Source organism: Suncus etruscus, chromosome 1 (assembly GCF_024139225.1).
Source record: "Suncus etruscus isolate mSunEtr1 chromosome 1, mSunEtr1.pri.cur, whole genome shotgun sequence".
Taxonomy (NCBI): domain Eukaryota; kingdom Metazoa; phylum Chordata; class Mammalia; order Eulipotyphla; family Soricidae; genus Suncus; species Suncus etruscus.
In genome coordinates this window covers 113,759,599-113,786,592 of record NC_064848.1, presented here as the reverse complement: position 1 = coordinate 113,786,592, position 26,994 = coordinate 113,759,599, and the positions used below count along the sequence as shown (strand labels likewise).

The 26,994-nt window shown below is 43.5% G+C and overlaps 1 protein-coding gene and 1 non-coding gene across 2 annotated transcripts in view; both read right to left on the bottom strand.

The window, feature by feature from the left end:
* Window positions 1-26,994, bottom strand: part of LOC126022747 (small nuclear ribonucleoprotein E) — a 417,272-nt gene that overhangs the window by 202,851 nt on the left and 187,427 nt on the right. The window lies entirely within an intron of this gene.
* LOC126026107 (U6 spliceosomal RNA) lies at window positions 22,185-22,291 on the bottom strand. The gene has a single exon (XR_007501570.1). It is a non-coding gene; the product is annotated as a U6 spliceosomal RNA (small nuclear RNA).

The window sequence follows — 26,994 nt, the reverse complement described above, 5'->3', positions numbered from 1 at the left end:
GCATCAAACGGGTGTGGCCCGAAAAAATAAATAAAAAAAAAAACAAAAAAAAATTATAGTGCTCATCATTCTCTGCATTGGTTTAACTGTAGATATTATAAAAAAAATTAAAAGGATTCTTTATGGCATTTGGCTATTTTTATTAAGATATTTGAAATACTAGGTTGGGGGGCATACCTGTCAATGCTGACTCTTGGCTTGATGCTTTAGGAGACCATAAACAGTGCCAAGAATTTACCCAGGGTTGGCCACCTGCTAGGGAAGCACTTTAACTCCCTATATTCTTTCTCCATCCTAGAAATGACTTTGTTTTATCAAATTATACCACATCAAGTCATAGGTGGTAATGTTGTAAGTAGAGAGAGTTATACTATCTCTCCTGCCCCTGGATTTTGTTTGGTATGGATTTGGGGGTTTGGGGGGTAAAGGCACATACAACTTTATTGGAAAGTTGATTTAAGGACATTTCTATTTTATTGGGGACCACACCAGGCAGTGCTCAAAGGGTACTCTCAGTGCTCAAAGGGTACTCTCAGTTCTATTTGTGGGGAACATATATACCATGATCAAACATGGTCTCCCACCATATGAAGATTACACACTGAAGGACAGATTTTAAATTTTATTTTTATACTTGTTTTGGATCCACACCTGGTGGTGCTCAGGATTTGCTTCTGAATCTGCACTCAGGGATCACTTCTGGCCATTATACTACTCCATTACTCCAGGAACTAAATGAGACACCAGGGATTTAATCAACCTAGGTTGATACGTGCAAAGCAAGCACCCTGCCCAATGTACTATTACTCTGCCCCAGATTTTAAGTTCTTTTTTGTTTTGGGTTTTTTTGTTTTGTTTTTTTGTTTTTGAGGCATACCTGGTGGCACTCAGGGGCTAGGCTACTCATGGCTCCACACTGTATGGGATGCCGGGGGTCAAACCTGCATCCGTCTTGGGTCAGCCACGTTCAAGGCAAACACCCTACCACTGTGCTACCACTCTAGTCCCAGACATTTGAAGTTCTTAACTCCTCTGGACTACCTCAGCCCAGCAATATGCTTGGTATTTTGTACGTTCTTTTTGTTTTGTTTTGTTTTGGTTTTTGGGGGGGACACACCCGGTGACGCTCAGGTAGTTCCTGGCTATGTGCTTAGAAATCTCTCCTGGGTTGGGGTACCATATGGGACGATGAACTGCGGTCCTTCCTAGGTTAGCGCATGCAAGACAAACGCCCTACTGCTTGTGCCACTGCTCCGGCTTCTTGTGTAAACTTTATTAAATGACAATCTTATCCAAGGTGAAAGAGCAATGATTTCATTTCTTAATCTCTCCAGCCTCTCCAAAATTCGTATTCCTTGTTCTAGTTACACTGAAGAAACCATAATTTCAATCCCAGACATTGGAAATGTGAAATGTGGTATCATTTAAAAACCAAAAACAAGTTCTAAGAATCTTCATCCTTTGACTGACCTTTGAGATCTAAATGTAAATGAACAAAGAACTACGAAAGTTAGTAGTAATAGAATAAAGGAAGAACATTACAGAACCATCCATACTTCTGATGCCAGGGTTTGAAGTGAACTGACTTTCAAGGAATGATAGTGGTGATTTGGTTAGTCTTCAAAAATAAGAGCCGGGGATATGCAGAGTTCAACAGCTGAGCACATACATCCTAAAAATGGATTTAATCTGTGGCATCATACACAGAACCCCCTAGAACCGTTTGGTGTGCCCCTCCCCGAGAAAGAACAGCAGATTCTATCTTTGCGGATTTTTGTTTTTGGAGTCCACACCTCGCTGTGCTCAGAAGTCAACTCCCAGTAGTGCCTGGATGCCAGGTTTAAGAACCAGGTTTTCGGGCGGAGAGATAGCATGGTGGTAGGGCGTTTGGTGGTTCAAATCCCAGCATCCCATATGGTCCCCATGCCTGCCAGGAGCGATTTCTGAGCACTAAGCCATGAGTAACCCCTGAGCTCCTCCAGGTGTGCTCCATAAACCAAAAAAAAAAAAAACGAACCAGGTTTTTCATGTGCAAAAACCCATGTGCTCAGCCCATATTCAATCTTTGTTGGAAACATACTTAGCAAGAAAATTGGCTATCTACATTTTAGACAGAAGATGTTATCTTTGTGTATATGTATGTCATATGTATGTATGGTCTATACTTTAGCTATTATCTGTGTTAGAATGCTTTATTCATAACTATCAAAATCTTTTTTTTTTCCGGGCCACACCCGTTTGATGCTCAGGGGTTACTCCTGGCTAAGAACTCAGAAATTGCCCCTGGGTTGGGGGGGGACCATGTGGGACGCCAGGGAATAGAACCACAGTCCTTCCTTGGCTAGCGCAAGGCAAACACCTTACCTCTAGCACCACCTCGCCGGCCCCCATAACTATCAAAATCTTTTAGTTAGATCTTTTAGTTTTAGATTAGATAAAATGGTATGTAAATTTGAAAAGGAATCTGATCAGTGGAAAATTTTGAACCAAGTTTTTTATTTGGGGATTTTCCTTTTTTATGTTTTTGGCTCTTGGGCCATGTCCAGCAAAGCTCAGCATTCAGGGATCCATCACATCTAGCCAGACTTGGGGATTATATGAGGTGCCAAGGATCTAACCTTTGTAACTCATATAGTAGTGTTGTGCATGGTAATAATGCCTGATGTATTACCCGTTTGGCCCTAGATTTTTTTTTTAAATCTGAAGTTTTGCTTATTCACATACTTGAGGTCAGTTTTGAGATTCTCGCTTAGAAAGCAAAATTGTATAGATCTACTCAGGATATTGAAAAGTATCCCTATTTACCTCTTAAGTCAGGTTATTACTACCACCAAAATTTCAGAAGAGACAAGGTAACAGGAATTCAATCCTTGATTTTTTACTATGTGCTAGGACAGAATTACGTAAGTAGGAATAAACCTCTATTTACATAAAATATGAACTGTCACCTTTTTGTCCCTATCATTGCATATTTGAGCCCTGTGTATTGTGCCTAAGCCTGGTTCCTGTTTGTATTTCTGATAAGCATTAATGTTGTTAGGTAAAGAACTTGTTCTTCCAGTTCAGTTCTTTTGTTAGGGTGGTTGGTTGGTTGGTTTTGGTTGCTGAGCCACACCCAGAAATGCTCAGGGGAGTCATGTGGTGCTGGGAACTAAACCTGGGGCTTCTGCATGTAAAGCATGCTTTCCAGCACAGAAGCTTATCTTCCCAGCCTTCCTGTTAGTTTTAATCCTTAGAATTAAAAAAATTTGCCTGGAGAAAGGCTGTATAATTAAAGTAACAATTTATTCCTGTATTTTAAATCTGAAGATAGCAAAAAAACTATTCAGTATTCTTGCATTCATATTATAATAATGTAGACTTAAGTTTCTCTTCACCTTTCATAAACACAACTTGTTTGACCACGTCAGTGCAACAAACCTTCAGTGACTACTCACTATCTTTATTCTCATACTTTCATTTTATGGCCTGTTAATCTTTATTCAAACCGTACTTTCTCTTTAACCAGTTAAAGGGCAAATGGAAGTGAAGAGGATACATCAGTAACTGGAGAGTCCTTTAGAAAATTAATTTTGCAAAATATATGCTGCCAGTGCCTTAGGAATTGAGTTCATATGGGGCAGGAGAGATAGCTGGAGGTAAGGCATTTGCCTTGCATGCAGATCAGTGGTTTAAGTATAAAACTTAATTACCTTTGTAAATTCAATTTTCACAGAATAGAAATATTATTTGTGGGAGAGATGGCACAATTGTAGGGTTGTTTGCCTTGCATGCAGCCGATTCGAACAGAAGGTGGTTCAAACCCCGGCATCCCATACAATCCCCCATGCCTGCCAGGAGCGATTTCTGAGTGCAGAGCCAGGAACAATTCCTGGGCATCACTGGATGTGGCCCAAAAGCCAAAAAAAAAAAAAAAAGGAACTTGGGTCAATGGTAAAGTTTGTGTGAGGCCCTGGATTCAATTCCAAACACTACCTGGTACTAAGAGCATCTCCTAAGCACTGCCAAGTGTGGACCCAAGACAAAATCATCTATGCTTATAAATGTATGGCTTGCCAATGCTTCAATCTGAATTTAAAATCACCTTTTCCCTAATAAACCTTATCTTTTTTGTTTGTTTTGTTTTTGTTTTTGGGTCTCACCAGCGGTGCTCAGGGGTTACTCCTGGCTCTATGCACAGAAATCGCTCCTGGCAGGCTCTGGGGACCATACAGGATGCCAGGATTCAAAACACTGTCCTGGATGCTGTGTGCAAGGCAAATGCCCTGCCGCTTGGCTATCTCTCTGGTCCCCTCTTTATTTTTTTTTAATTATTATTAATGGTGCCACTTTTTCCTTAAGTCTGTCAGAGATTTGAGGATCAGCCTAAACACCCTGTGGCATATTGTATCCATCTGACCTCTGCTTATCAGCCTCATTGACACTGTTGATAATAACACTCATTTCTGAATATCTTTTTCTACTTCTAGTAGTTTGCTTTCTGGGTGTTTCATAATTTATAGGTGGAAAATGACAGGAAGGGCAGGAGTGATAGTACAGTAGGTAGGATGCTTACCTTGCATGCAGCCAACCTGGGTTCTATCCTCAGCATCCCATGTGGTCTCCCTTAGCCTATCAGGAGTATTTTCTGAGAGCAAAGCCAGGAGAGGCAAAAATTAAAAATAAAGACAAAAAAAAATGACAGCAAATTATTTGTATGTATGATACTGGATACAGAATGCTCTGATTTATTTTAAATGTCTTGTAAGAATTTGGATGTGGAGATTCACGTGCCAGTGTTGTTTCTCAAATCTGTTTTCTGTTCACATATAAATAGAAAGCCTTGTAGATGTGCACTCTGAGCATATATTCAGGAGCCTCAGTTGACAAGGAGGCAGATATTTACAGTTTTCAGTAGTGAACAGGGAAGGGCACTACAACAATTTGAATAACGAAAATGTATTTGAAACAAAAGCAATCTGTTTCAACTAGACTTACATGCATTGTGAGCAATGGGTCAAGAAAAAGTAGATTGGATTTGGTACCAAAAAATTAGCTTCCAAAATTTAGAGCCCTCAGGTGGGTGGGGAGGAGGAGAGATAGAAGAGAGATTGGGGGCGGGAGAGATAGCATTTGCCTTGCATGCAGAAGGACTGTGGTTCGAATCCCGGCATTCTATATGGTCCCCTGTGCCTGCCAGGGCCGATTTCTGAGCATAAAGCCAGGAGTAATTCCTGAGCGCTGCCAGGTGTGACCCAAACCCCCCCCCCCCAAAAAAGAAAAAGAGATTGAAATTGTAAGAGTTAAGGCACTTAGCTTGCATGTGCTTGGCCCTTATTCTATCTCCAGTACCGCCTATGGTTTCCTGACCCTCCAAAACCCCCAAACAAAAATAGAATCTAGAGTCCTTTCAACAGAAATTCAAATTATTTCTAATTACCCCTTTTATTTTGAAGAATTAGTCCCAAGGGGAAAAAAATCACAGTAGATTAGAAATCCAGATATTGCTAACTAAAGCTAGACAATTTTTAGTTCCTATTATATATTAGATTTCAATCTTTTTTTTCTTTTTGTTTTGGTTTTGGGGCCACACCTGGCAGCTCTCAGGAGTTACTTCTGGCTCTGCTCAGAAATTGCTCCTGGCCGTCATGGGGGACCATATGGGATGCTGGTCCTGGGTCAGCCGCTTGCAAGGCAAAAGACCTACCGCTGTGCTATCTCTCTGGCTCCGATTTCAATCTTTTTTTTGTGTGGGGGTACACCCATTTGACACTCAGGGGTTACTCCTGGCTGTGCGCTCAGAAATCACTCCTGGCTTGGGGGGACCATATGGGACGCCGGGGATCAAACGCTAGTGCTTGCAAGGCAGACACCTTACCTCTAGCGCCACCTTCCTGGTTCCTCAATCTATTTTTTTTTAAAAAAACTCAACTTTAGGTAGGGCTAAAATCCAAAAATGTATTTGGTTTCTTTTTTTTTTTTGGTTTTTGGGCCACACCCGGCAGTGCTTAGGGGTTACTCCTGGCTGTCTGCTCAGAAATAGCTCCTGCAGGCACGGGGGGGGGGGGGGGGGGGGGACGACCATATGGGACACTGGGATTCAAACCAACCACCTGGGTCGGCTGCTTGCAAGGCAGACGCCTCTGTGCTATCTCTCTGGCCCGTATTTGGTTTCTTTTTTTTTTTTTTTTTTTTGGTTTTTGGGCCATACCTGTTTGACGCTCAGGGGTTACTCCTGGCTATGTGCTCAGAAATCGCCTCTGGCTTGGGGGGACCATATGGGATGCCGGGGGATCCGTTCCTTGGCTAGCGCTTGTAAGGCAGACACCTTACCTCTAGCGCCACCTTCCCGGCCCCGTATTTGGTTTCTTATCACATTTTTTTCTTCCTGGTTGTGCAGAAAGAGGGACTAAGAGATGGAGATGTATTTAGCATCAGACTTCTTTCCATATACACTCATTACCCACATAGTGATTAACTTCATCTGTTTCATTCTCTGTAAAATATCTAAAGTATGTAGCTTGGTGCCTATTTGCAAAGTTTTATGCTAAGAATCCAAGTAGTTGGGCCCGGAGAGATAGCACAGTGGCGTTTGCCTTGCAAGCAGCCGATCCAGGACCAAAGGTGGTTGGTTCGAATCCCGGTGTTCCATATGGTCCCCCGTGCCTGCCAGGAGCTATTTCTGAGCAGACAGCCAGGAGTAACCCCTGAGCACTGCCGGGTGTGACCCAAAAACCAAAAAAAAAAAAAAAAAAAAAAAGAATCCAAGTAGTTGGGGGCTGGAGAGAGTTCAGAGAGGATAGGGCAATTGCCTTGCATGCAGCCAATCCAATTCGACCCAATATGGTCCCCGAAGCCCACAGGAGTAACCTGAGCATCACTTATTGCAGCCCAAAAATAAAAGCAAAGAATGCAAGTAGCACAAGAGACCTGTCTTTACCGAAGAAGGATTTAGAACAGTCCAATCCATTAGAATTGGTTTAGTTGAGGTGTACTTTTGTTCAGTTCTAGAAGGCAGATGGGATGATTGATATATATTTTTTTTTCCTGAAAAGCCAGGTAAGTTTGGGAGCCTTCGGTCTTTGCAAAAGCCAGAACTTCTTGTTTGTTTAGGTCACACCCGGTGGCGGGGGGGGGGGGGGGGGGGGGGGGGGGGGGGGGGGGGGAGGGGGGGAGGGGGGGGGAGGGGGGGGAGGGGGGGGGGGGGGGGGGGGGGGGGGGGGGGGGGGGGGGGGGGGGGGGGGGTGTTACTCCTGGCTCTATGCTCAGAAATCGCTCCTCGCAGGCTTGGGGACCATATGGGATGCGGGGATTCGAACCACCGTCCTTATACATGCAAGGCAAACGCTTTACCTCCATGCTACCTCTCCGGTCCCAAAAGCCAGAACTTTTAATAAATTTTTCTACTGCATCAAGAACTACATCTTAGGCAGGGGAGATCACAGTGGTAGGATGTTTGCCCTGCATATCGCCAAACAAGTGTAATTATAAACACCCTGAACCCAAGCCCTAGAGTACAGAGTCAAAAAGTATGTTCTGGGCCCGGAGAGATAGCACAGCGGTGTTTGCCTTGCAAGCAGCTGATCCAGGACCAAAAGTGGTTGGTTCCAATCCCGGTGTCCCATATGGTCCCCCATGCCTGCCAGGAGCTATTTCTGAGCAGAGAGCCAGGAGTAACCCCTGAGCAACGCCGGGTGTGGCCCAAAAACCAAAAAAAAAAAAAAAAACATGTTCTAACCACCCCAAGAAAATAAATATATCTGAACTTTAATTCTAGTCGTCCCTCCTCAGAAGAGCTTTAAGACTTTAAATGTCGGGCCCGGAGAGATAGCACAGTGGCGTTTGCCTTGCAAGCAGCCGATCCAGGACCAAAGGTGCTTGGTTCGAATCTCTGTGTCTATATGGTCCCCCGTGCCTGCCAGGAGCTATTTCTGAGCAGACAGCCAGGAGTAACCCCTGAGCATCGCCAGGTGTGGCCCAAAAACCAAAAAAAAAAAAAAAAGACTTTAAATGTCAGATTTGACTTTTATGTTCATGTTTATACATCATAAATTCATTATGCCCATGAAAATGGGTTTTGTGGCAACATATGCATAGAAATCATAGCAATTAAATAGTGATGACATAGTAGCATGGATATACTCCCTTTTTGTGATTATATTAAACTAAATTTTGTTTAGCTGTATTAAGTTACTATAATCAAGTTGTGGTTTTTTTTTTTTCAAGTTGTGATTTTTATTTCAAAATAATCATATTGTCAGTTGGTTAAAATTCTTTCCACCCCAGGTGACTCTTATTCTCACCATGATGCATTATATATTTCAGAAGTCTGATTATTCATCTCTAATTATAGACTGGGGCACACCCATTAGAAAGCAGAAGTGACACGTTATATAATAACGCCCAGTTAGTGGATTTAATTAAAAGAAAATAGCATGATGATTGTGACTTTTAATATTTTTATATATGTAAAATTCTGTACATGACTTTTTAAAATGTTTTGCCTGGGCAAATATCCCATTATGTATTTTGACTATTTTCATCCAGTATTTTTCCATTTCTAAAATACATAATAAAGGGGACTCAGTGATATAGTGCAGCAGTAGGACAATTGCCTTACATGTGACTGACTTTCAACCTGAGGTCAATCTCCTTATAGTACCCCGAGCACCGCAGGTGTGACCCAAAAAAAAAAAATATATATATATATATATATATAGTAAAGAGGGCTGGAATAATAGTACATACAGTAAATAGGACTCTTACATGCAGCGGACTTGAGTTCACTCTCCAACACCAATATGATCCCTTGAGATACCAGGAATAAGTAACCCTTAAACGTAGCAGAAGCAGTCTTCTGTTTCCCCCTTTCTGCCCCCGCCAAAAAAAAAAGTTGGATGTTTTAATTTGTTTTGTATTTGGGGGCCTAACCCAGCACCGATCAGGTTATTTCTGGTTCTGCTCTCAGAAATCACACCTGGAGGGAGCTGGCAAAATAGCACAGCAGTAGGGTGTTTGCCTTGCATGCAGCCAACCTGGGACAGACCAGGATTCAATCGCGAGCATCCCGCACGGTCCCCTGGGCCTGCCAGAAGTGATTTCTGAGTGCAAAGCCTGGAATAACCCCTGAGCACTGCGGGTATGGCCCAAAAACCGAAAAAGGAAGGAAGGAGGAAGGGAGGGAGGGAGGGAGGGAGGGGGAAGGGAAGGGAAGGGAAAAATCACACGTGGCAAGTGTTATGACATGACCTCTGGCAAGCTTGGGGGACCATATGGGATGCCAGGGATTGAACCCAGGTCTGCCATGAGCATGGGAAACGCCCTACTGGCTGCGGTTGATCCAACCCTAAATAACAAGATTTGATTTAGTGCTTTTGAAGTATCTTTATTTCCACTTCCTGCCCATCATTTTATAAACCTTGCTGATACTTCAATTGTCCTGGGCTGGAGTGGTGGCGCAAGTGGTAGGGAGTTTGCATGCACTAACCTAGGATGTCACCCAGTGTTCCATATGGTCCCCCAAGCCAGGAGTGATTTCTGAGCACATAGCCAGGAGCAACCCCTGAGCCTTACCAGGTGTGGCCCAAAAACCAAAGGGGAAAAAAAGTCAAAACTAAAAAAAAAAAGATAATTGCCCTGTTTTTTAAAGACTGTCTAATCTAAAATTCCTGAATGAAGGGCCCAGAGAAAATAACACAGCGGTGTTTGCCTTGCAAGCAGCCAATCCAGGACCTAAGGTGGTTGGTTCAAATCCCGGTGTCCCATATGGTCCCCAGTGGCTGCCAGGAGCTATTTCTGAGCAGACAGCCAGAAGTAACCCATGAGCACGCCGGGTGTGGCCCAAACAAAACAAAAAAACTTCCTGAATGAAAATAAAATTCTGGTTTAATAGTTGATTTGTTTAGGGTCCACGCAATGGTATTTAGGGACCATTTTGAGCCCCCCCCCTCCTTTTTCTTTCAAGGGATCTTGTGATTGTAGGGAATTTAACATGGGACCAGTTTGTGAAGCATGTGTTCCAACCTTTTGAACCATTCTATTCCTCTACTTAATGTTTTTAAATTGTTGGGTTTTTTTTTTTTAAATAAAATGCCTAAGCCCCCAAATTAAGATTTCAAGGACTATAGCTAAAGGACAGAAACAGCTAAAAAAAAAAAATAATAATAAAATAAACTTTTGGTGGGGGCGGTTCAGGCCACACCCATTTGATGCTCAAGGGTTACTCCTAGCTAAGCGCTCAGAAATTGCCCCTGGCTTGGGACCATATGGGACGCTGGGGGATCAAACCGAGGTCGCAATCTTTCCTTGGCTACCGCTTACAAGGCAGACACCTTACCTCTAGCGCCATCTCGCAGGCCCCAGAAAATAAACTTTTATAATTAATGTCAGCTGAACTTGTATTATTGTCTTTGCCTTCCTATTACAGACATTAATTTTGAGTGATAGAAAAGACTAGGGGCCAGAGAGATATCATGGAGGTAGGGCGTTTGCATTGCATGCAAAAGGACAGTGGTTCGAATCCTAGCATCCCATATGGTCCCCGAGCCTGCCAGGAGCAATTTCTGACCGTAGAGCCAGGAGTAAACCCTAAGCGCGGGTGTGACCCAAAAACAAAACAAAAAATGGAATTGAGAAAGTTCAAGAATATTATTTCCCTTGGTATACTCAAATTTTAGATTCTTTTGCCCTTTGAGCAAAAGAATGATGAGCCCATCATTTAATGACATTATTGTTTGCAGTACCTTTGTGTTTGGCACCTAATTTTGGTTCCTTTTAAGAATTTGTTTTGGGCCCGGAGAGATAGCACAGAGGCGATTGCCTTGCAAGCAGCCGATCCAGGACCAAAGGTGGTTGGCTCGAATCCCGGTGTCCCATATGGTCCCCCGTGCCTGCCAGGAACTATTTCTGAGCAGACAGCCAGGAGTAACCCCTGAGCATCGCCGGGTGTGGCCCAAAAAAACAAACAAACAAAAAAAAGTTTTGATTTGGGGGCCCCATCCCATAGTAGGGCTTACTCTTGGCTCTGTGTTCAAGGATCACTCCTGGTAGAGCTCAGTGATAGGAGGTGGAGGTGCCCAGATCAGAACCTCAGTAGGCTGTTTTCAAGGCAAATGCTTCGCCATCCTGGTTCCCATTTTTATAGCCATTCCATTCTCCCACTCACATACTTTAAAGACTTCACCACTTAACTATAGTTCCTTCTGCATGTTAATTTTACAGTTTATAATCTACAATACATAGAAATGGTTCCCAAGCCAGTAGCGATTTCTGAGAATCACCGAGTGTAACCCAAACCCCCCCCCAAGAAAAGTGATACAGATTTGTTTTTACTTCAACCAAACTTATAAAATTACAAATCAAACTTTAATTTTTCGAGGCTGGAGAGAAAGCATGGAGGTAAGGCGGTTGCCTTTCATGCAAAAGGTCATTGGTTCGCATTCCGGTATCCCATATGGTCTCCCGAGCTTGCCAGGAGCAATTTCTGAGTGAAGTCCTCAACCCCTGTAAAAATAGCCAGGGGGTGTGCAAGGAGATTATAAATTCATTGTAGAGCAGTTGCCTGTGTGTGCCTTGGATTCAGTCCCCAACACAGCAAAAGACACCCTATGCCCCTCCCCCCCAAAAAAATACCCATAGTAAACATAACTAAATTGAATTCTTTGTTTTACTTTGGGTTCTATACCCAGCTGTCCTGTGCTTACTCCTGGCTCTGTGCTGAGGGATCATTCTTGGTCGAAGAGGGCCATATGGAATACCAGGAATTGAACCTGGTATCAGCTTCTTGAAAGTCAAGAGCTTTACCCATGGTACACAAGCTCTGACCCTAATTGAGAATTTGCTTAAACTTTTTTTTTTCCTTTTTGGGCCACCTTGTGACGCCTCAGGGGTTGTTCCTGGCTCTGCACTCAGAAGTCTTTCCTGGCCCGGGACCATATGGGACGCGGGGATCGAACCAGGTCCATCCTAGATTGTCCATGTTCAAAGCAAAAGCCCTACTGCCATGCTATCGCTCTGGTCCCTTAAACTGTCTTCTTAACTGACTTTCAACTGCACTTCGATATGGATTACTTCCTAATTCATAACTGACATATAAGTAGCCTTTTTGAACATAAAAACAAAAAGTAAGGGGGGACAATAATAGCACAGGGGGTAGGACACTTGCCTTGCATATGGCTGACTTGGGTTCTATTCACAATATCCCATATTGTCCCCTGAGCTTATTAGGAGCAATTTTTGAACCAGAGCCAGAAATAACACCTATACACTGTAGGGTTTGGCCCAAAAACAATAATAAAACGATAAAAAAAAAAAACAAAAAACACTGAAAGTAGCATAGGTTATGTCATAAATTAAAATGATCTGGGGCTGAGCCCGGAGAGATAGCAAAGCGGTGTTTTCCTTGCAAGCAGCCGATCCAGGTCCTAAGGTGGTTGGTTCGAATCCCGGTGTTCCATATGGTCCCCCGTGCCTGCCAGGAGCTATTTCTGAGCAGACAGCCAGGAGTAACCCCTGAGCATCGCCAGGTGTGGCCCAAAAACCAAAAAAAAAAAAAAAAAATGATCTGGGGCTGGAGATATATTACAGCAAGTAGGGCAATTGACTTGCACACCACTCACTTGTGTTTGATCCCCAGCACAGCATATGGTCTCCTGAGCACTGTCAAGTATAACCCAGAAAGAAGAATGTTGAGTGGGGCTAGAGAAACTAGTGTATGGGGTAAAATGTTTTTCTTGCTTGCAGCTGATCCAGACTCAATCTCTAACATCTCTTACAATCCTTAAGTACAGAGCCAAGAGATGACCCTAAGCATCACTGGGTACTGCACAATCCACACACACACACACACACCAAAAATATAAAATCTTGAGATTTTAATATTTGTGATATACAACTTTTTCTCATCTATATTTTTTCTATCAGTAAATGTGGATTATCAAACTTAATCAAGGTTAAGGACTAAAGTCTGAGTGGTTTAAGGCAATTAAGGCCCTTGGTCAAAGTATAAAATTTTTAAAGATTAAACGTTTGATGTAGAATTAAATTGTATGTACAGGTGCTCGGTCAAAGTTCTTGTGGAGCAGATGCAACTGCTGGGTTCGCTACACACATATACCTTGACTAGCCCTCCCTTGTGATCATGCATTCTCCCCTTCTCCATAAAACATGTTCCCTAGAGTAGATTTTATTTGTAAATAAAAATTTTCCTTGCTGCATTTTTTTGTTTCTAACCAGTGGCACTCAGAATTGCTCCTGGCATGCTTGCAGGAGTGTGAGAGAGTTCATATGGGGATGCCTGGCCTTGAACCCTGTAGATTCATGCAAGACAAATGCCTTACCCACTGTGCAATTATTCCAGTACCAGCAACACATTTTTAAAACAACTAATTTGAAGAAGAAAAAAACTAATTTGAAAATGTATTAGAATTTGATTTTATCAAAAAGATCAAAGCAAAATAATGGAGTGGAGCTTGGAGATAAGAGTTATGCTTTCATATATAGAATTTTAAATAGGAATTCTCAATGAAAGGGATAAACTATCAGTCATAGAATTTGATATACATTCAGCCATTACAGGTAGACCAGAAAACTTCCAAACTTCATACTCTCAGATATATAAATGAATGTTAATATTGGGTATTTGGCTTCCTTTACATAAGGGAATAAGGAGAGGTCTTTTTGAGTTTTGTTTTTGTTTTTTTTGGGGGGGGGGGCATATCCAGTGGCACTCAGATTACTCCTAGCAGGCTCAGGGACTATATGGGATGCCGGGAATAGGGAGAGTTTTTAACATCAATTCATTTGGACTAAAAGTTACGCATCTGAAATTCGTTAGAATTAATTCATGCTTTTGACTACATATCAATGGTAAACTTTTACTTCCTTGTTTGTTCTTAGTACTGTGTGTCCCAAGAAGGCTTTGAGCTACTTGGATAAAAGGTGCTTTAGAGAACTGAGTAATTTGGGGGGGGGGGGGGGCGGGCACACCCGTTTGACGCTCAGGGGTCACTCCTGGCTTGGGGGACCATATGGGACGCCGGGGGATCGAACCGCAGTCCGTCCTAGGCTAGCACTGGCAAGGCAGACACCTCTAGCGCCACCACGCCGCCGCCCCCCCCCCCCCCCCCCCCCCGAGAACTGGGTTTTTGTTTTGTTTTGTTTTGTTTTTGGTTTTTTGGATCACACCCGGCGGTGCTCAGGGGTTACTCCTGGCTGTCTGCTCAGAAATAGCTCCTGGCAGGCAGGGGGACCATAGGGACACCGGGATTCTAACCAACCACCTTTGGTCCTGGATCGGCTGCTTGCAAGGCAAATGCCGCTGTGCCATCTCTCCGGGCCCGAGAACTGGGTAATTATTAACCATAATAAATAAATAGTCTTTGTCAAGGAATATGGCTAACTCCCTTATATTAGTAGTAGTCAACAAGTAGATTTTTCCCAACAGGTAGGTTGGATTTGTTCATTCTGAATCAAGAACTTCTCATCCTCTAGGTCTTCTCATGGTGCCTTTGTAACATGTTTTAAGATAGGAAAGACTGGGGCCGGAGAGATAGCATGGAAGTAGGGTTTGCCTTGCATGCAGAAGGATGGTGATTCGAATCCCTGCATCCTGTATGGTCCCCTGGGCCTGCCAGGAGCGATTTCTGAGCACAGAGCCAGGAGTAACCCTTGAGCGCTGCAGGGTGTGACCCAAAAACAAAACAAACAAAAAAATAAAATAAAATAAATAATGAAAAGGTAAGGCTAGGACAGGAGAAAGAATTCACAGGTATGGTGCTTGCCTTTCTTGCAGCAGTCCGGGTTTGCATCCATATAGGTTCCCTGAGTTCTGCCAGGAGTAATCCCTGAATACTGTTGGGTATGACCCAAACTCTACCCCCTCAAAGGAAAAAAAAAAGTTGGGGCCCAGAACTATTTCACAATGGTTAGGGAGTTTGCCTTGCACTTAGTAGACCCAAGTTTGATCCCCATAGCTCATTTGGTCATCTAAACCTGCCATGAGTGCCTCTGTGTGTGTGTGTGTGTGTGTGTGTGTGTGTGTGTGTTTTGTTTTTGTTATTTGGGCCACACCCGGCGTTGCTCAGGGGTTACTCCTGGCTGTCTGCTCAGAAATAGCTCCTGGCAGGCACGGGGGACCAACCACCTTTGGTCCTGGATCGGCTGCTTGCAAGGCAAACGCCACTGTGCTATCTCTCTGGGCCCCATGAGTGCCTCTGGATGTGGCAAAAATACCCCAAAAATGTTGGGGAAGCTATTCTGAAATACAGGAGTGTCAATGTTTAAAGATAAACTAACATAAATTGAGGACAATTTATAGAGCATAGTACTCTAGGATGGATATAAATCAGCAAAACAAAATAATTCAACTCAGGGTTTTGTTTAATAGGAAATAAACTATCAGTGTCAGCTAAGTAACAACACTAATTCCAACATTTAGTTTTAAAGCATTAGTGGTCAACATCAGCTTAAGTGGTATGGCACATGTCTTGCCATGCACAAACCCTGGGTTTGATCCCTGGCACTATCAAGTGAGTGCCACCATCCTCTCACAGTAAATGGTTGTGTGTGTGTGTTTGTGTGTATTAAGATTGTATGATGTGTTTGTTTTGTCTGTGGCAGGTATCTAACCTGAGGACCTCACAAACAAGGCAGTACTGTACTGATAAATCATGTTCTAAGTCCTAACAATTAACAGGGAGGAGTGTGGGCTGGAGCAGTAATACAATGGGTAAGGAAGGTATCTTATCTGCCTTGCATGCAGGTTTGATCCCTGACATCCCAGGTGGTCCTCAAGTACTGCCAGTAGTAATTCCTGAGTGCAGAGCCAGGAGAAACACCTGAGTATCACTGGGTGTGACCCAAAAAAGGGTGTGGTTGTGTGTTTGGGACTGTAACAAAACTCAAAAGGTGTGTGGGCGCCATACCTGGTAATGCTCAGGGCTTACTCCTGACAGGGCTCAGGGACAGTGTGGGGGTACTGAACGCAAGGTAAATTCCCTATCCATTATACTACCACCCCGCCCCCCCTAAGGTCTTTCTTTTAAAAAATAAAGTGTCAGGGGCCGGGCGGTGGCGCTAGAGGTAAGGTGCCTGCCTTGCCTGCGCTAGCCTTGGACGGACCGCGGTTCGATCCCCCGGTGTCCCATATGGTCCCCCAAGCCAGGAGGGACTTCTGAGCGCATAGCCAGGAGTAACCCCTGAGCGTCACCGGGTGTGGCCCAAAAACCAAAAAAAAAAAATGTGTCAGGAGGGCCAATCGATAGCACAGAGGGTAGGGTATTTGCCTTGCAGCTTAAATCCTTTAGCATCCCATATGTCTCCCAAGCCTGCCAGGAGTATTCCCTAAGCGCCACCAGGTGTGGTCCAGCCCTTCCCCCCCCCAATCAATAAAGTGTCATGTTCTCATTTTGCTGTAGTGAATAATTCAAAATTCACTTTAAATTTGATAGTCACTTACTTCATTTGTGACAAGTCAACCTTAGAAATAGACATAAGTACTGTAGATAAACCTATTTAGGATAAGTTCTTAAAACTGCCGTTAAGATTATTTCAAAGTATTGCTGCAAATAGCAAAAATAAAATTGTATAGATTTGTGAACTTTTCTCACATTGCTTTCCTAGAAATCAAAAAGGTAGCTTTATGGGCTGAGCACAGTTTCAATGCTAGAAGACTGGATTTGATCCACATCTCCACAAGGGTGATCTCTGAGTGCCACAGAGTTTCATTACTCCAAAAGGCAAGAAAGCAAAATGATTTTTATTTTTGTAACCTTACAAATGGACACTTCACAAAAGACAGGTATTACCAAAAACCAAATTTTTCAAAGATACTGACTGTATTTGTGATAAGAGAATATGGAGAATGGATTTAGGAAATTGAACTTTTAAGTTTGGGTTGGATTGGGGAAAGCAGTCTCGAGCATTGCTCAGGAGTGCTTGGAGCTACATCCAGTGATTCTTAGCTTGTAGTGGTGCAACCCCAAATGCCCCCACCCCCCTCCCAGATCCTGCCAAAAAAAAAAAAAATAAAGAAAAAGGTAAAAGTTAAATTATGTTGGAAGAATCAAAAGATTCCTTCTTCTAGTTTTGGTTATAATGGGGAGGGGTTACCAGGATTTACTCCATAATACTTATTTGCAATAACCCTAGTAACTAAGGCAGTATATTTACCAGTGGCATTGTTTAAGGTTTATCTTCTCACAGAAAATTATTTCGTTTCCATTATGATTGGTGTAAAACCAATAACAGATTTAACTTTTTTTTTTTTTTTTTTTGGTTTTAGGTCACACCCAGCAGCTCTCAGGGTTTACTTCTGGCTCTACACTCAGAAATCACTCCTGGCAAGCTCGGGGGAACATATAGGATGCCGGGATCTGAACCATGGTCCTTCTGCATCCAAAGTAAATGCCTTACCTCCATGCCATCTCTCCGGCCCCAGATTAACTCTTAAGTACATTTGGGGGGGGGGGGTCGCACCCAGCAGCGCTCAGAGCTTACTCTTGGCTTTACACTCAGAAATCGCTCCTGGCAGGCTCAGGGTGGGGGAGCCATATGGGGTGCCAGGATTCGAACCACCATCCTTCTGCATGCAAGGCAAACGCCCTACCTCTGTGCTATCTTTCTGGCCCTGAAGTACATATTTTTGTAAAATTGGACACGTTATTAATCTACTGAAGTCTGCAAGCAACTTGATATTCTTTGGGAAGATTTGGCACTAAATTTACAGTTCTTAAGTTGTTACACAGGTACAAACAAACATCTTTTACAAGGTAATAGTTGAAGGCATTACATAACTGGTAGAAAATATAATACATTTCATCATCGGGGTAGATACTAGTAGTAAACTGGTAGGGGGTGTGGTCTTCAGGGACTAAAGGTCTAGTCCCAGTGCATTATTTCAGGTGCCTTTTGGTGTCAGAGATCAGGTGCCATCTTCTTGCCTGCAAAGCATATGTTTTAGTCATTTAAGCTATCTCAATGCAAGTCATCAATTTTATTTATTTTTTTTTTTTGGTTTTTGGGCCACACCCAGTAACGCTCAGGGGTTACTCCTGGCTATGTGCTCAGAAGTTGCTCCTGGCTTGGGGGACCATATGGGACACCGGGGGATCGAACCGCGGTCCGTCCAAGGCTAGCGCAGGCAAGGCAGGCACCTTACCTTTAGCGCCACCACCCAGCCCCAAGTCATCAATTTTTAACAATTTCCTGTTTAAGGCAAGTTCTATGCCCAAGTTCTAGGTCATGATTTGCCAAATCCCTTGAAAATTACACTTAGAATACTTCTATAAAAGGGTCATGTTGGGCCCGGAGAGATAGCACAGCGGCATTTGCCTTGCAAGCAGCCGATTCAGGACCAAAGGTGGTTGGTTCAAATCCCGGTGTCCCATATGGTCCCCCGTGCCACCCAGGAGCTATTTCTGAGCAGACAGGAGTAACCCCTGAGCACCGCCAGGTGTGGGCCCCCCCCCCAAAAAAAAGGGTCATGTTAAAAACGTTCAAGTCAGTGGTTTCCAAACAAGTTAGAGCACTGTAATTATCTGGGAAGGATATTAAACTGCGTTCCTGACCTCAACACCTTGAGTTCCCTAAAATAAGTTTCCTGAAGAATCAACCACTGAGCTTAATATGATCAAGAACCCTGCGTTTTTCTAAAGTAGTAAATGTTAAAATGTTTTGAGGGGCCGGAGCAATGGCGCTAGTGGTAAGGCGTCTGCCTTGCAAGCACTAACCTAGGATGGACCCAGTTCGATCCCCTGGTGTCCCATATGATCCCCCCCAAGCCAGGAACAATTTCTGAGCGCACAGCCAGGAGTAACCCCTGAGCGTCAACAGGTGTGGCCAAAAAGCAAAAAAAGGGCCCGGAGAGATAGCACAGCAGTGTTTGCCTTGCAAGCAGCCAATCCAGGACCAAAGGTGGTTGGTTCGAATCCTGGTGTCCCATATGCTCCCCCGTGCCTGCCAGGAGCTATTTCTGGGCAGACAGCCAGGAGTAACCCCTGAGCAACGCTGGGTGTGGCCCAAAAACCAAAAAAAAAAAAAAAACACAAAAAACAATGTTTTGAGTCACACATTACAGAGTTATGGAAAAGGGCATTTTACTAAAATGCATAAAGCTATACTACTTTGTTTTAGAGTGTTTTATAAGAATGAATTACATATGCAAAGACTACTCCAACTGTTACTGGAAGCTTGGAATTGCCACAAACGATTTCTTTTTGGGGCATTGGGCCACATAAGCTGTACTCGAGGCTAACCAACCTGGTTCAAATTCCATCACCAACCCACACCAGATGTTGTCACTACTAAACACTACCAGGTGTGGCTTAAAAGTTTCAGTTTGGGGGCTGGAGCGGTGGCACAGGGCATAAGGCGCCTGCCTTTCGTTCACTAGCTTAGGACGGACCGCAGTTCGATCCCCCACCGTCCCATATGGTTCCCCAAGCCAGGAACGATTTCTGAGAGCATAGTCATGAGTAACCCCTGGGCATCACCGGTGTAGCCCAAAAGCTAAAAAAATGTTCTTTTTTGTTTTATAGCCAGAGCAGTGGCACAGGGCGTATTGTGCGCACTAGCCTAGGACGGACTGCGGTTCTATTCCCCCAGCGTCCCATATGGTCCCCCATGCCAGGGACTATTTCTGAGCGCATAGCCAGGAGTAATACCTGAGCTTCACTGGGTGTGGCCCAAAAACCAAAAAAAAAAAGTTTGTGGTTTTGGGGTTCTGGTATGTGTTTTGTTGATATTTGGGCCACACCTGGTAATGCTTTTGGGAATGTACCAGTTATTCCTAGTGGACTCAGGACCATATAGAATGCTAGGGATCAAACCCAGGGAGACTATGTGCAAGGCAAACATCCTACCTGCTATGCTCTCGCTCTTTGTTTCCTTTTAACAACTGTAGTTTACAATATTGTTACTGAAGGGGTATCATGCATATCACTTTATTTCGTTTCAACCCCCAATTCTTGTCCAGCATGATCATTTACAAATATCATTGTTATAGTGGTCTCTTCTCTACCCTAACCTCACTTCCCACTATTTTATTGTGAATAGTATTGTGCAGCAAGCATAAGAGTGAAGAGGGCTTTTCTGGATTGTGAAAACTAGTAATTCTTAAATATAGGTCTTGGATCAGCATGCATCAGAATATCCTGTTTAAAATAGCAGATTTTTAGGACCAGAAAAATGGGTTAATGGTGTTTACCATGTATATGAACAATCTCATTTCAATCCCCCCCCAAATTCCTGACAAACCCATCATGTCAAAATCAAATTAGTTTTATATTTTGAAAAGCTATTAAGGGGCCAGAGAGAGCACAGTGGTAAGGGCGTTTGCCTTGCCAGGATGGACGGTGGTTCAAATCCCAGCATCCCTTTTGAGTTATGAATGAGATATCAAATATTGGGCGTAGGGATAGCTAATGAAACTATTTTAACAAGCTTTTTAGTAATGCAAATATTTATTATAGGGCAATACATGAACAACTGTAAGTTTATATGAGGAATATGGGTTTTTGTTTTTTTAGGGAGCTATGAATTTAAAATACCATCCTCCAGGGGTAGAGTGAGGGGGAGGACACTGCTATTTTGAGCTGCATGAAGAACAGCATTACATCATATCTGAGACTTGATAGTCCCTATCCTAATCCTGTTAAACAGGAAAGCTACATGATTAAAGGGTAATTTGACATTTAAAAAATGATTTTTTTTTTTTTTTTTTTTTTTTTTGGGTCACACTTGGCAGTGCTCAGGGGTTATTCCTGGCTCCAGGCTCAGAAATTGCTCCTGGCAGGCACAGGGGACCATATGGGGCGCCGGGATTCGAACCGATGACCTCCTGCATGAAAGGCAAACGCCTTACCTCCATGCTATCTCTCCGGCCCCTAAAAAATGATTTTTAATTGGATGTCAGAGCATAAGAAAAATTTATTTCCATAGATTATTAATTGTGGTAGGAGTTTCTTCTGACCAAATGAGTTAAAATTACATGGGGAGGGCCCGAAGAGATAGCACAACGGCTTTTGCCTTGCAAGCAGCGGATCCAGGACCAAAGGTGGTTGGTTCGAATCCCGGTGTCCCATATAGTCCCCTGTGCCTGCCAGGAGTAACCCCTGAGCACCGCCGGGTGTGGCCCAAAAACCAAAAAAAAAAAAAAATTACATGGGGAATGATAGTATCTAAAATGACGTTTATCTGCATGGTGGGTTCAACATAAACTGGTATATTTATGTCCTAATTATCATTTGTTGATAGGATGAACATTTTTTAAATGTTTACATTAGTATCCTAAATTTCAGCCATAACTGGGAACAAAAGGGAAACAAGATGTAAATACCTGATTTTTGTATTTAAGAAATACAACTTTGTTCAATGCCACTATGTACCTCAAATATTACTGTGAAAGATTTGTAATACACTTTGGTCACAATAAAAATCATTAAAGAAAAAGAATACAACTTTGTATGCAATAGTGGTTAAAATAGTGATTGGTGTTCCTTTTGTGACAGTTTTTGAACCACATTATTTGAAATGAAAAAACATCTAATATCTGGGGGTAGTCTTTTAAATGTACTCCTCCCAAAAAAACACTCAAATTTTGGTTAAAGCAATTTTATTGTGTTTCAAGCTCCCAGAAAATAAGCTTAAATGATCTTAATAAGAGTTGCTTTCAGAGATGTTTTGCCTCATCAAATACTTGAGACTGGTTGTTGCTATGGGTCTTTGCTAGCCCATAGAGCCTCTGAATTCCGTTGTCAATATTTTTCCATGTACATTACAAAGTGCACACACAGTTCTGTATGGAGTTCAGGCGAGGAATCCCTTGCCAAGTGTTAAAATTTGGAGGAAAGACTGAGTAATGAGGCCTGTAACAACTAACCAAGGAATTCCACACCACTGGTTCAGATGTTATTCTGGTCTCCAGGTAGAACAAATGGCATATACCACCACCCTAGGAAGAAACTAGCACCTATAAAGAGGCTCAGATGAGAAGCCACGCAGAGGAAATTTACTTAGGGAGAAACACAGAAACGCCAATCCTCTTCAAATAGAAACCGGGGTGGGGGGGAGACCACGAGTGCCATGTTGGACGTTTGGTGGGACTAGTCCTCCCTTCACAGCCTATCCTAGAAACTACAGACACAGGCAGCAGCCCCCCAGGGCCGGCCACAACCACCACTTACAAGCGCTACACCTAAGAAACTTTTTTAAATACGGAACGCTTCACGAATTTGCGTGTCATCCTTGCGCAGGGGCGATGCTAATCTTCTCTGCATCGTTCCAATTTTAGTATATGTGCTGCCTAAGCGAGCACACCAAAGAAACTTAGCTGATGCTCACTGTTGGTGAACCCCCTCCCAAACCTAGGCTTCCCGTCCGAAAGGCCGCGCTGCGGATGGCCGCGCAGATGCCAGCCCAGATGCGAAGCCGGGCTTGGCTGCCTCCCGGGGCGAGTCGGAACGCGGGCGGCCCGGCACAGTCCAGGGCGTTGCCCACGCCGCTTCCTGCGTCACTGGGGCGCCGCCCTCCCGCCGGGGGAGGGGCTGGCGGGTCACCTTCGCCGCCGCCCGGCGGGTGCAAAGGCCCCCCGGGTCCTGCGGCGCGGGACGGAAGGTGGGCGATATGCGGCTGCACTCCCGCTGCCCTGGCTCGTCATCTCGGAGGAGCCCCCGAAACGCACTTCCTTCGCTTGGGGCTCCCCTTCCCACTTCCGCCCAGCGACCTCGCTCTCGGGGTCTGTCCTGCCCGCTTGCGCTGTCAGGGTGTCACTTTGGCCCCTCTTTGTTGAGCCGAGCCGAGCCGAGCCGTTCGCAGGATTTCTTCCGAGATCTGTAGCGCGCCATTTCCACCTTGCCGGGTAGTGACGCACTTGGCTCGCTCTCGGCCCAGCGCCGCCGCCATCTTCGGAAACCCCGGCGGGGCCATTCCATTGTCCTGCGCCTCGGAGGAAATGACTTTCCATTATTCACCCGAGCGACGGTGAGCGCAGGCGACCTGTTTGAGTTAGCGCCCGACCCACACCCTGACCAGCTGCATCCAGATCTTAAAGGTTACTTGATCCTCGGCTCTGTGCCTCTTTCTCAGCCACACAGTAATTAAAAGGAACGAGTTGTTTGCCCTTAATAATGAGACACAGTAGAGTCACAAAACCTGGCCAGGGTTTTGTGAGGATTTCGCCCTTTGTGCCCAGTTGAGATGGGAAACTGCGTCCTTCCACAGAGAATGGCTTCCTACCCTAAAAGGGAGGGAACCCTTGACTGTTCCTATCTTCCAGGCTCCTGGTTCGAAAGAGATTTCCTTGATCTTTTTGCAGTTTTTACATGAGATTGTTGTTATAGAGATGGTGGAAAGTCACAGTCTGACTTAATTGTTCTTTTATTACAGAAAACATGGAAACGAGAAAGCCAGAGCTATAGTAAAACGGGTAGGGAGCTTGCCTCGTAAGACACGACTGAACTGAACTGGGGGGTTCAATTCCCTAGCATCCTCTATGGTCCCTTGAGAGCCACCTGCAGTGATCCCTGAGTGCAGAGCCAAGAGTTAAGCACTGAGCATTGCACCAATTTTTGTTTAAAGAAGAAATGGAAATGAGGTTGACTAGCTATTTCCCAAGTACATTCTTGGCTGCTGACTGAGGTGACAGCAGGTCATGCTCCCCAAAGCCTTCCCTATTACAAACGGGCTGAAAAGCAGCATTTCTGGTAAATGAGCATGGGAGTAGAGCCCGAGCCCCTGGGTCTGTCCCCAGCACAATAAATAGATGCTACATATGTTTTTCCAGTTTCTCCAATGGCTAGCAGTAATCTATGCTTTCTGTACCTTTAAAGGCAATGATAAACATACAAAGATCATCTTCCAGTAAAAACTGAACTGCAAACATGATAAATTGCAGTTATTTTGAAATGTTTAGGCATAATAACTTTCCAAGTTAAATTTTGCTTGCTTTCTGCAATCTTTACAGATCTCTTAAATCCTCACTTCACACATGAACTATTCTTAGAATCCTATAGCAGAAGGAATGGTGTTTTTGGTCATCACAATTGCCACTGTGGAGTGAAATGTTCTAATCCCTACAAAAGTTAAATAACTGGAGGTTCCTTATACTTTAGAGCATCCTGAAGTAAGGAGACACATGGCTGCCTGTATGTTCCCAGAATATTTATTCCAAGGGAGGCACAGGTAAAATTTATGTAAATGGGGCACAGGGTACAGAGGAAACAAGGTCTCAAGATGGCCACAGTCAGGAACTTTTCCTAAGGATGGGAAACAGATTTTAGAGCATTTGATTTTTACATAAATATACTACACATCAAAATTAAATGTACGTATATTTAATGACATGCAAAAAATGACTAATTAATGCCTGGAGCCCAGAGTCGATCTTATTCCAATAAACTCCGGTGGTGAACAATTTACTGAACTTAAAAACAAATAACTGTAGTAGAATGCCTGTCTCAAATACAGGCAGGGGATGGGGAGGGGGGAGGGAGCATTGGGTGGGGGAATGTTACACTGGTGAAGGGGGGTGTTCTGTTTGTGACTGTAACCCAACTATAATCATGTTTGTAATCGTGGTACTTAAATAAAAATATATTAAAACATATTTGTAAGAAAATTTGAAGATATGCATCAAATTTATTAATCAAATGTTAATAAATTCCTGTCTTCTAAATGTTACGCAGTGTGATGTATTATTGCTATGACAATAACAAGTGATTTTGGAAACTACTATGAAGCTTATGAATATTCTGTTAATGAACTTTTTTTTTTTTTGGTTTTTGGGTCACACCCAGCAGTGCTCAGGGGTTACTCCTGGCTTCATGCTCAGAAATCGCTCCTGGCAGGCTCGGGGAACCATGTGGGACACTGGGATTCGAACCGATGACCTTCTGCATGAAAGGCAAACGCCTTACCCTCCATGCTATCTCTCCGGCCCCAGAACTTTATTTTTTTAAAAGGTGATACAGGAGTAACCCCTGTGTGCTGCTGGGTGTGACCCTCCCCCAAAAAAGATGATAAAGGCCTCTTCAGTAACAATATTGCAAACCACAGTGTCTAAAAAAAAAATAGAGAAAAATGTCTGCCGTTCAAGCACGCGAGGTGGGGAGGGAAACAGGATATTAGTGGGGGAGGAAATATACACTTATGAAGAGTGTTGCATGTAGTATAACTGAAAATCATGAACAACTTTGTAGTTATCACGGTGATTCAATTAAAGTATTTATTTATTTGGATTTTGGGCTCCAAAATAATTACTGGCAGACATAGGAAGCATATGTGCAAGGCAGATACTCTACTGCTGTGCTATCACGCCAGCTCCTCAATTAAGGAATTTATAAAAAATATTTTTAAGGATAGAGTGATAGCACAGTGGGGAGGGTATTTGCCTTGCATGTGGCCAACCCAGGTTCAATCCCCTGCATTCCTTATGGTCCCCGGAGCACTACTAGGAATGATTCCTGAGCACAGAACCAGGAGTAAGTCCTGAGTGCCACCAGATGTGTCCCTAAACCAAAACAAAAAAAATTTTTAAGTGATTAAAGAATTAAGAAGCAGTGATAAAAGAAGTAGCGATGATGCTGTGAGTTTGAAGTTGATAGGGAAAAGTGTACACACACATTTCAGGAAAATGTTTTTGGTTTGGTTTGGTTTGGTTTTTAGGTCACACCCAGCAGCACAAAGGGGTGACTTCTGGCTCTACACTCAGAAATCACTCCTGGAAGGCTCAGGGGACCATGTGGGATGCTGGGATTCAAACCACCACACTTCTGCATGCAAAGCAAATGCCCTACCTCCATGCTCTTTCTCCGGCCCCAAAATGTTTTAATTTTGTTTGGATTCCCCTATGCTTTCCCTTCTAAGCTGTCAGAAGAAAAAGAAACTCCTGTCTTGAAGGCACTTTGAGTAATATCAAATAGAGGCAAATTATGAATTGATCAATATATAGCATGTATTCTTAATGGTTCTTACCAAATGGTTATCTTATCATAAAATGCCATATACCTTATTTTGTTTTTGGGTCACAACCAGTAGTGCTCAGGGGTTACTCCTGGCTCTGCACTCAGAAATTGTTCCTGGCAGGCACAGGTGGACCAGATGGGATGCCGGGATTTGAACCACCATCTGTCCTGGATCAGCTGCATGCAAGGCAAACGCCCTACTGTTGTGCTATCTCTGACACATACTATTTTTTGGAGGGTCTTTTGGCATGAATCCATTACTGATTAGAGATCTGGGAGTTGTGAACATGATCAAAACAGTTACTGATTGTGTATTGGTGCCCTCTAGTGTGTTGTTTTTAGATTGCAAAGGCAAAAATAAGATTATTTCTGCCTTTTCAGTTGGTCCTGGATATAATATATGTCCCCATTTTTTCCTACATGTTTTAGAGTTTATTATTCTATTATTTCAGTGCTAAATCTTGTCATTCATGTCAATTTTCTCAAAGAGTGATCAACTCAGCTTTACTTGGACATGCAGGGCATTATGGACACTATTTATTAAACCTCTCAATCACAATTCATTAAAGGTATCATTGCTCTTTCCAAAGGAGCAAATTGAGTAATACCAACTATATACCAAGCATCACAACCAGACTTGCAACTTGAGCTAGATTTTCAAGTTCTTGGCTTCAGCACTACATCAGAAACATTTCCCCCAAGGGGGAATTTTGAGTTATTCAGGTCTTCAGAAGTGTAAGAATCTCATAGCTCCCTTCAGCCAATAAATCATCAATTCTAGGTTTTTTGTTTGGATTAGGGTCATCTCTGGCAATGGTTGGGGGGCCATGTGGTGCTGGGGATCAAATGCAGAACCTTTATAAACAATGCATGCACTCTAGCCCATGAGCATTCCCCCAACCCAAACCATTAATTTTATAGCTTCCTCATTTTCAAGAAAGCCTACCTGCCTAATCTTGCCATAATGGTCATTAGAACCCAGATGAGTTTCACATTTGTTGGGCACCCCAGTGTGGTTTTTTTGGGAGGTTGGAGAGAGGTCACTCAACAGTGCTCA